We start from the raw sequence: 9,335 nt of genomic DNA on the forward strand, positions 1-9,335 counted from the left end.
GATTATTGAAAGATATGAATTTAGTGTCAATGTGTTGCCTGTAGAGTTGGTGTTTCTAGTGATGTTCTCTGGTCCTTTCTAGTCTTTGTTGCTACACATTCAAAGCAATCCCTATCAAAATAACACCAGCATTCTTCACAGAAACAGAACAAACAGTACTAAAATTTGTATGGAACCAGAAAATACCTTGAATAGCTAAAGTAATGTTGAAAAAGAAAACCAAAGCTGGAAACATCACAATTCTGGACTTCAAGCTGTATTACAAAGCTGTAATCATCAAGACTGTATGGTATTGGCACAAAAAATAGACACATAGATCAATGGAAAAGAACACAAAACCCATAAATGGACTCACAAATGTGTGGCCCACTAATCATTGACAAAATAGGAAAGAATATACAATGGAAAAAAGGCAGCCTCTTCAGCAAATGGTGTTGGGAAAAGTAAACAGCAACATGCAGAAGAATGAAACTGGAGAACTTTCTTACACCATACAGAAAAATAGTAAATTCAAAATGGATGAAACACCTAAATGCAAGAAAGGAAACCATCAAAATCCTAGAGGAGAAACAGGCAGCAATGTCTTTGACCTCAGCAGCAGCAGCTACCTACTAGACTTATCTCTGGAAGCAAGGAAAACAAAAGCAAAAATGAACTACTGAGGCCTCATCAATATTAAAAAAAAAAAAACCTTATATACAGCAAAGGAAACAATCAACAAAACTAAAATGCAACTGACAGAGTGGAAGAAGATATTTTCAAATGACATATAAGATAAAGGGTTGGGATCCAAACTCAACACCCCTCCCCCACACAAAAAAAATTACGTGAATAAATGAACAGACACTTTTCCAAAGAACATATCCAGGTGGCTAACAGACACATGAAAAGATGGTCAACATCACTCACCATCAAGGAAATAGATATCAAAAACACAATGAGATACCACCTCATACTTGTCAGAATGGCTAAAATTAACAACTCAGGAAACAACAGAAGTTGGTGATGATGCAGAGAAAAGGGAGCACTTCTCCACTGCTGGTAGGAATGAAAACTGGTGCATCCACTCTGAAAACAGTGTGGAGTTTCCTCAAAAAACTAAAAATAGAACTACCCTATGACCTAGAAATTGCACCACCAAGTATTTATCCAAAAGATACAAAAATGCTGAATCAAAGGGGCCCATGCATCTCCCATATTTATAGCAGTGTTATCAATAATAGCCAGTTAATGGAAAGAGCCCAAATGTTCAACTAATGAATGAATACAGAAGATGTGGTATATATATATACATACATATATATATATATATACACACAAAATGGAATATATATATACATATATATATATAAAGGACTATATATATATACACACAAAATGAAATATATATATACATATATATATATAAAGGAATATATATATATATGTATATATATATATATATATATATATATATATAATGGAATGTTACTGAGTTTTCAAAAAGAATGAAATCCTGCCATTTGCAACAATGTGGATGGAACTAGAGTGTATTATGCTAATCAAAATAAGTCAATCAGAGAAAGACAAATATCATATGACTTCACACATATGTGGAATTTAAGATACAAAACATGAAAATAAAGGAAGGGAAGCAAAAAAAAATATAAAAACATGGAGGTTGGCAAAACATAAGACACTTTTAAATATAGAGAATGAACTGAGTGTTGCTGGAGGCGAAGTGGGTGGGGAATGGGCTAAGTGGGTGATGGGCATTAAAGAGGCCTAAGCACTGGGTGTTATATATGTAAGTGATGAATCACTAAATTCTACTCCTGAAACCAATACTACACTATAGGTTAACTAACTGGAGTCTAAATAATAAATAAAAACCTGTTTGTTGAATTAAAATATAAATACCAACAAATACACATTAAAAATAAAGAAAAGACAAAACACCAGTGACTTTGGAATAAAGCTGAGTAGGTTTGAATCTTATCATTGACATTTATTAGCACTGTCTTAATAGCCTTCATTCACCAAATGAAAATAGTAACAACTCTTTAGGTTAAGGTAAAATCACTGCCTCTATTCACAAATGTATAGAAGTATTGAGTTCAATTCTTTCCCCTTCATATTACACTTCTGGGTGCATTCTGCATCACTTCTTTCCACAATTCTCAAATTAAAACTCAAACAAGCCCTTCACCCTTCCCTTTACAGTGCATCACTTTCTCTTAGGGCCATTGTGCAGTAAGCGAGGCAATTTCTGTAAGATGCCTGACACGGAAATGTATGTTTCTTTCCAGTTGAGAAATAGAAAAAGTAAATAATAAATAAAAGCAACTTGTTCAATCCTTTTACCAATTAAAAATCTTTTCTTTCCTTCTTTTTTTTTCAAAAGTTTGTTTATTTTTAGAGAGAAAAATCTGGGGAGAGACAGAGAGACAGGGAGAAACAAAATCCCAAGCAGGTTCTCCACTGATAGAGTAGAGCCTGACACAGGGCTCGAACTCGCTAACTGGAGACCATGCCTCGAGCTTAAATCAAGTCGGATGCCCAACCAACTGAGCCATACAGGTGCCCCCTTTCTTTCTTTTTCCTTCCTTCCTTCCTTCCTTCCTCCCTCTTTCTTTCTTTCTTTCTTTCTTTCTTTCTTTCTTTCTTTCTTTCTTTCTCTTTCTTTCCTTATCCTTCTTTCCTTCCTCCCTTCTTTCATTCCCTACTATCTTTTTCTTTCTTTCTGTCTCTTGCCCCCACACACACCAATCCAGACAGTGATCTGAGAAAGAACTATTCTGTCTATATGGCAGAGCCTTTCTGATCTTATTTAGATGACTTCATCTAAATAAGATCAGAAAGGCTCTGCCATATAGACAGAATCATTTAAGACCTGTCGAAACTGCAGGAGAAGTCAACATGGCAGAAAAGCAGGGGGACCTGAAGTTCCCTCCTCCCTCAAACACAGCAGTGTTGAGGACAGAAGACTTGGAATTCCAGAAATTTGGGCTACAAAATGATGGAAACATCTCCAAGAGCCCACAGGGACAACATGGCAGGCCATAGTTGCATGATTATGAACTAGGAGAGATAAAATCAGAGACAAAGGAATGGAGAGGAGGGATCCTATTCTATGGAGATACAAAAGGAAGAGAAAGAGAGTCTGTGGAAGTGTAATATTGTATTTGGATAAGAGAAAAACCTTGGAACAGGGAACCAAAAAAACAGAAAGAACCAATCTCTAATGGTGGGGCTTTCTCTGGCCTGTTCATGTGTCTGGTGGGGAGGGGAGCCAGCCCCAGGCTCAGTAGCTAGCTTCCAGGTGCAGAGAGAGCATTCCCCTCCCTTTAGTGCCGTGGGAAGAAGGAAAGTAGCCACTCCAACTACAAAAGACCCTGCAGGCCCCCACCACCCAGAGGCCCTTTGTGACAGTACCCCAGAGTAAAAGCATCCTGGAACTGGGGCACATGGAGTAGGATCCTTTAAGACATCGGGGTTTGAATCCCAGCCAAGTGACAGGGAGGTGCGGGAAATGGTGAAGCAGGACATAGTGGCCTGCTCACTCCGCACTGTGAGGACCCAGGGGCCCTTAGTCTGTGGGGTGGAGTTGCTCTTCCCCAGAACCAGGGCACATGTAGCAGAATCCTTTAAGACACTGGGGTTTTAACCCCATCCAAGCAGCTGGGAGGCATGGGAGACTGGAGTGGAGTAGAACTGGCCATCTCGCACACAGTGGCATTGTGAGGACAGACTGAACAGAGTGGTTTGGGACACCCGGTCTGGGGAAGAGAGACTGGAGCATTGCCATTTTTCTCCTCATCACCAACAAGGTGGGGTTTCAGGAAATGGACAATGGGCACACACTGGAGGCAAGCCCAGCTACACAAAACCACACCCCTCCATGTCTGGTAACTGAATATCTAACACAGCAAGATTGACACTGATGGAACCAGAAAGGCCCTCCTCAAGAGGAGTGCAGTCACCAGTTTCAAGGCACTGCCAGATGTCAGTCCAGTGGTTTTGCATTCTCTGATTTGATTCTTGGTCAGTTGTTATTTTATGTATGTAGATGCATACATATATATTTGTATATATATAAAAAGTATGTGTATATTTTCTTCCTTTTCTTCCTCTTTTTTCTTCCCTTCTCTAGTCTGGTTATTCTGGTTTTTGGTTTGTTTAAACAGAAATTAATAATCTATTCTTTTTACATCTCTTCTGCATCTCCTTCTTTATTTTCCTCTCTCTCTCTCTCTCTCTGGACTAATCCGTGTAGTTTTTCTGATTCTCTGGCATGTCAATTTTTATTCTATTCCTTTTCCCCACCTCTGATATTCCTTTCTATGTATGGGATAAGTCTTCTTCCACCACCACCCCCTTTTTTCCCCTAAATCTCTTTCCAGAGATACTTGAATGAACATATTAAGGCACACCTGATGGAAGGTCCAAACCACTAATACAAGTAGAGAGATAAAGCAACCAGAGTCTCAACAACAGAAATCATGAAACACAATCCAAAAACACCTCCTGAAGGGCCAGGCCCTGGACAGCACAGGACCTGTGCTTTTAACATAGTAGTGCTCAAAGGTTCAGGACTCATAGCAAGCTATTAAAACACATAAGGAACAGAAAACTAGCCAATATGATGAAACAGAAGAATCCTCCTCGAAAGAAATTCTGGGAAGAAATGAAAGCTAAAGAATTGCTCAAAACTGATATAAACTATATATCTGAGCAAGAATTTTAAATAATAGCCATAAGATTAATAGCTGACTTGAAAAAAGCATAGAAGACAGCAGAGAATCTATTGCTGCAGAGATCAAGGAACTAATAGACAAGATGAATTAAGAAGTGCTATAAATGAGGTGAAAAATAAACTAGATGTGGTGACAGCAAGGATGGAGGAGGCAGAGGGGAGATTCGGTGAAATACAGGAAAAATTATGGAAAATGATGAAACTGAGAAAAAGATGAGGAACTACTAGACCACGAGGGGAGAATTAGACAACTAAGTGATTCAGTGAAATGTAATAATATCCATACCATAGGAGATTCATAAGAAGAAGAGACAGAAAGGAGCAGAAGGGCGGATTATGGGTTTAGGAAATTTTTTCCAGTTTAGGATTAATATCAAAAAAAGAAGGGAGGTGGAACATAAGTGACAAATATTATGAAATAGGGTTCCTGGAGGAAGATGGCAGCGTAGAAGGACGCTGGGCTCACCGCCCGTACTGCTGATCACTTAGATTCCACCTACACCTGCCTAAATAACCCAGAAAACTGCCAGAGGATTAGCAGAACGGAGTCTCCAGAGCCAAACGCAGACAAGAGGCCCACGGAAGAGGATAGGAAGGGCGGCGAGGCGGTGCGCGCTCCACGGACTGGCAGGAGGGAGCCGGGGCGGAGGGGTGGCTCCCCGGCCAAGCAGAGCACTCGAGTCTGGCTTGCAAAAGCAGAGGGGCCGGACAGATGGAGTGTGTTCCGACAGCAAGCGCGACATAGCGTCTGGGAGGTCATAAGTTAACAGCTCTGCTCAGAAAGCAGGAAGGCTGGAGGACAAAGGGAGGGAGAGCTGCTGAGCCCCCAGACGACAGAGCTCAGTTTGGTGGGGAACAAAGGCGCTCGCCAGCGCCATCTCCCCCGCCCATCCCCCAGCCAAAATCCCAAAGGGAATCAGTTCCACCTGGGGAACTTGCTCCCTCCGCACAAACAGCCAACTCTGTGCTTCTGCGGAGCCAAACCACGGCAGCGGATCTGACCCCCTCCCGCTGCCACAGGGCCCCTCCTGAAGTGGATCACCTAAGGAGAAGCGAGCTAAGCCTGCCCCTCCTGCCCCATGCACCTTGCCTACCGACCCCAGCTAATACGCCAGATCCCCAGCACCACAAGCCTGGCAGTGTGCAAGTACCCAGATGGGCCACGCCACCCCACAGTGAATCCCGCCCCTAGGAGAGGGGAAGAGAAGGCACACACCAGTCTGACTGTGGCCCCAGCGGTGGGCCGGGGGCAGATATCAGGACTGACTGCGGCCCCGCCCACCAACTCCAGTTATACACCACAGCACAGGGGAAGTGCCCTGCAGGTCCTCACCACTCCAGGGACTATCCAAAATGACTAAACGGAAGAATTCCCCTCAGAAGAATCTCCAGGCAATAACAACAGCTAATGAACTGATCAAAAAAGATTTAAATAATATAACAGAAAGTGAATTTAGAATAATATTCATAAAATTAATCGCTGGGCTTGAAAACAGTATAGAGGACAGCAGAGAATCTCTTGCTACAGAGATCAAAGGACTAAGGAACAATCACGAGGAGCTGAAAAGCGCTTTAAATGAAATGCAAAACAAAATGGAAACGAGGACAGCTCAGATTGAAGAGGAAGAGGAGAGAATAGGTGAACTAGAAGATAAAGTTATGGAAAAAGAGGAAGCTGAGAAAAAGAGAGATAAAAAAATCCAGGAGTATGAGGGGAAAATTAGAGAACTAAGTGATACACTAAAAAGAAATAATATACGCATAATTGGTATCCCAGAGGAGGAAGAGAGAGGGAAAGGTGCTGAAGGGGTACTTGAAGAAATTAGAGCTGAGAACTTCCCTGAACTGGGGAAGGAAAAAGGCATTGAAATCCAAGAGGCACAGAGAACTCCCTTCAGACGTAACTTGAATCGATCTTCTGCATGACATATCATAGTGAAACAGGCAAAATACAAGGATAAAGAGAAAATTCTGAAAGCAGCAAGGGGTAAACGTGCCCTCACATATAAAGGGAGACCTATAAGACTCGTGACTGATCTCTCTTTTGAAACTTGGCAGGCCAGAAAGGATTGGAAAGATATCTTCAGTGTGCTAAACAGGAAAATTATGCAGCCGAGAATCCTTTATCCAGCAAGTCTGTCATTTAGAATAGAAGGAGAGATAAAGGTCTTCCCAAACAAACAAAAACTGAAGGAATTTGTCACCACTAAACCAGCCCTACAAGAGATCCTAAGGGGGACCCTGTGAGACAAAGCACCAGAGACATCACTACAAGCATAAAATATGCAGACATCACAATGACTCTAAGCCCGTATCTTTCTATAATAACACTGAATGTAAATGGATTAAATGCACCAATCAAAAGACATAGGGTATCAGAATGGATAAAAAAACAAGACCCATCTATTTGCTGTCTACAAGAGACTCATTTTAGACCTGAGGACACCTTTAGATTGAGAGTGAGGGGATGGAGAACTATTTATCATGCTACTGGAAGCCAAAAGAAAGCTGGAGTAGCCATACTTATATCAGACAAACTAGACTTTAAATTAAAGGCTGTAACAAGAGATGAAGAAGGGCATTAAATAATAATTACAGGGTCTATCCATCAGGAAGAGCTAACAATTATAAATGTCTATGCGCCAAATACTGGAGCCCCCAAATATATAAAACAATTACTCATAAACATAAGCAACCTTACTGATAAGAATGTGATAATTGCAGGGGACTTTAACACCCCACTTACAGAAATGGATAGATCATCTAGACACAGGGTCAATAAAGAAACAAGGGCCCTGAATGAGACATTGGGTCAGATGGACTTGACAGATATATTTAGAACTCTGCATCCCAAAGCAACAGAATATACTTTCTTCTCGAGTGCACATGGAACATTCCCCAGGATAGATCATATACTGGGTCACAAAACAGCCCTTCATAAGTTCACAAGAATTGAAATCATACCATGCATACTTTCAGACCACAATGCTATGAAGCTTGAAATCAACCACAGGAAAAAGTCTGGAAAACCTCCAAAAGCATGGAGGTTAAAGAACACCCTACTAAAGAATGAATGGGTCAACCAGGCAATTAGAGAAGAAATTAAAAAATATATGGAAACAAACGAAAATGAAAATACAACAATCCAAACGCTTTGGGACGCAGCGAAGGCAGTCCTGAGAGGAAAATACATTGAAATCCAGGCTTATCTCAAGAAACAAGGAAAATCCCAAATACAAAATCTAACAGCACACCTAAAGGAAATAGAAGCAGAATAGCAAAGGCAGCCTAAACCCAGCTGAAGAAGAGAAATAATAAAGATCAGAGCAGAAATAAACAATGTAGAATCTAAAAAAAAAACTGTAGAACAGATCAACGAAACCAAGAGCTGTTTTTTTGAAAAAATAAACAAAATTGACAAACCTCTAGCCAGGCTTCTCAAAAAGAAAAGGGAGATGACCCACATAGATAAAATCATGAATGAAAATGGGATTATTACAACCAATCCCTCAGAGATACAAACAATTATCAGGGAATACTATGAAAAATTATATGCCAACAAATTGGACAACCTGGAAGAAATGGACAAATTCCTAAACACCCACACTCTTCCAAAACTCAATCAGGAGGAAATAGAAAGCTTGAACAGACCCATAACCAGCAAAGAAATTGAATCGGTTATCAAAAATCTCCCAACAAATAAGAGTCCAGGACCAGATGGCTTCCCAGGGGAGTTCTACCAGACGTTTAAAGCAGAGATAATACCTATCTGTCTCAAGCTATTCCAAGAAATAGAAAGGGAAGGAAAACTTCCAGACTCATTCTATGAAGCCAGTATTACTTTGATTCCTAAACCAGACAGAGAGCCAGTAAAAAAAGAGAACTACAGGCAAATATCCCTGATGAATATGGATGCAAAAAATCTCAATAAGATACTAGCAAATCGAATTCAACAGCATATAAAAAGAATGATTCACCATGATCAAGTGGGATTCCTTCCTGGGATGCAGGGCTGGTTCAACATTCGCAAATCAATCAAAGTGATGCATCACATTAATAAAGAAAAAAAGAGAAGAGCCATATGATCCTGTCAATCGATGCAGAAAAGGCCTTTGACAAAATCCAGCACCCTTTCTTAATAAAAACCCTTGAGAAAGTCGGGATAGAAGGAACATACTTACACAGAATAAAAGCCATTTATGAAAAGCCCACAGCTAACATCATCCTCAATGGGGAAAAACTGAGAGCTTTTTCCCTGAGATCAGGAACATGACAGGGATGCCCACTCTCACCGCTGATGTTTAATATAGTGTTGGAAGTTCTAGCATCAGCAATCAAACAACAAAAGGAAATCAAAGGCATCAAAATTGGCAAAGATGAAGTCAAGCTTTCGCTTTTTGCAGATGACATGATATTATACATGGAAAATCTGATAGACTCCACCAAAAGTCTGCTAGAATTGATACATGAATTCAGCAAAGTTGCAGGATACAAAATCAATGTACAGAAATCAGTTGCATTCTTATATACTAACAATGAAGCAACAGAAAGACAAATAAACTGATCCCATTCACAATTGCACCAAGAAGGATAAAATACC

This window comes from Leopardus geoffroyi, chromosome X, assembly GCF_018350155.1.
Source record: "Leopardus geoffroyi isolate Oge1 chromosome X, O.geoffroyi_Oge1_pat1.0, whole genome shotgun sequence".
NCBI lineage: Eukaryota > Metazoa > Chordata > Mammalia > Carnivora > Felidae > Leopardus > Leopardus geoffroyi.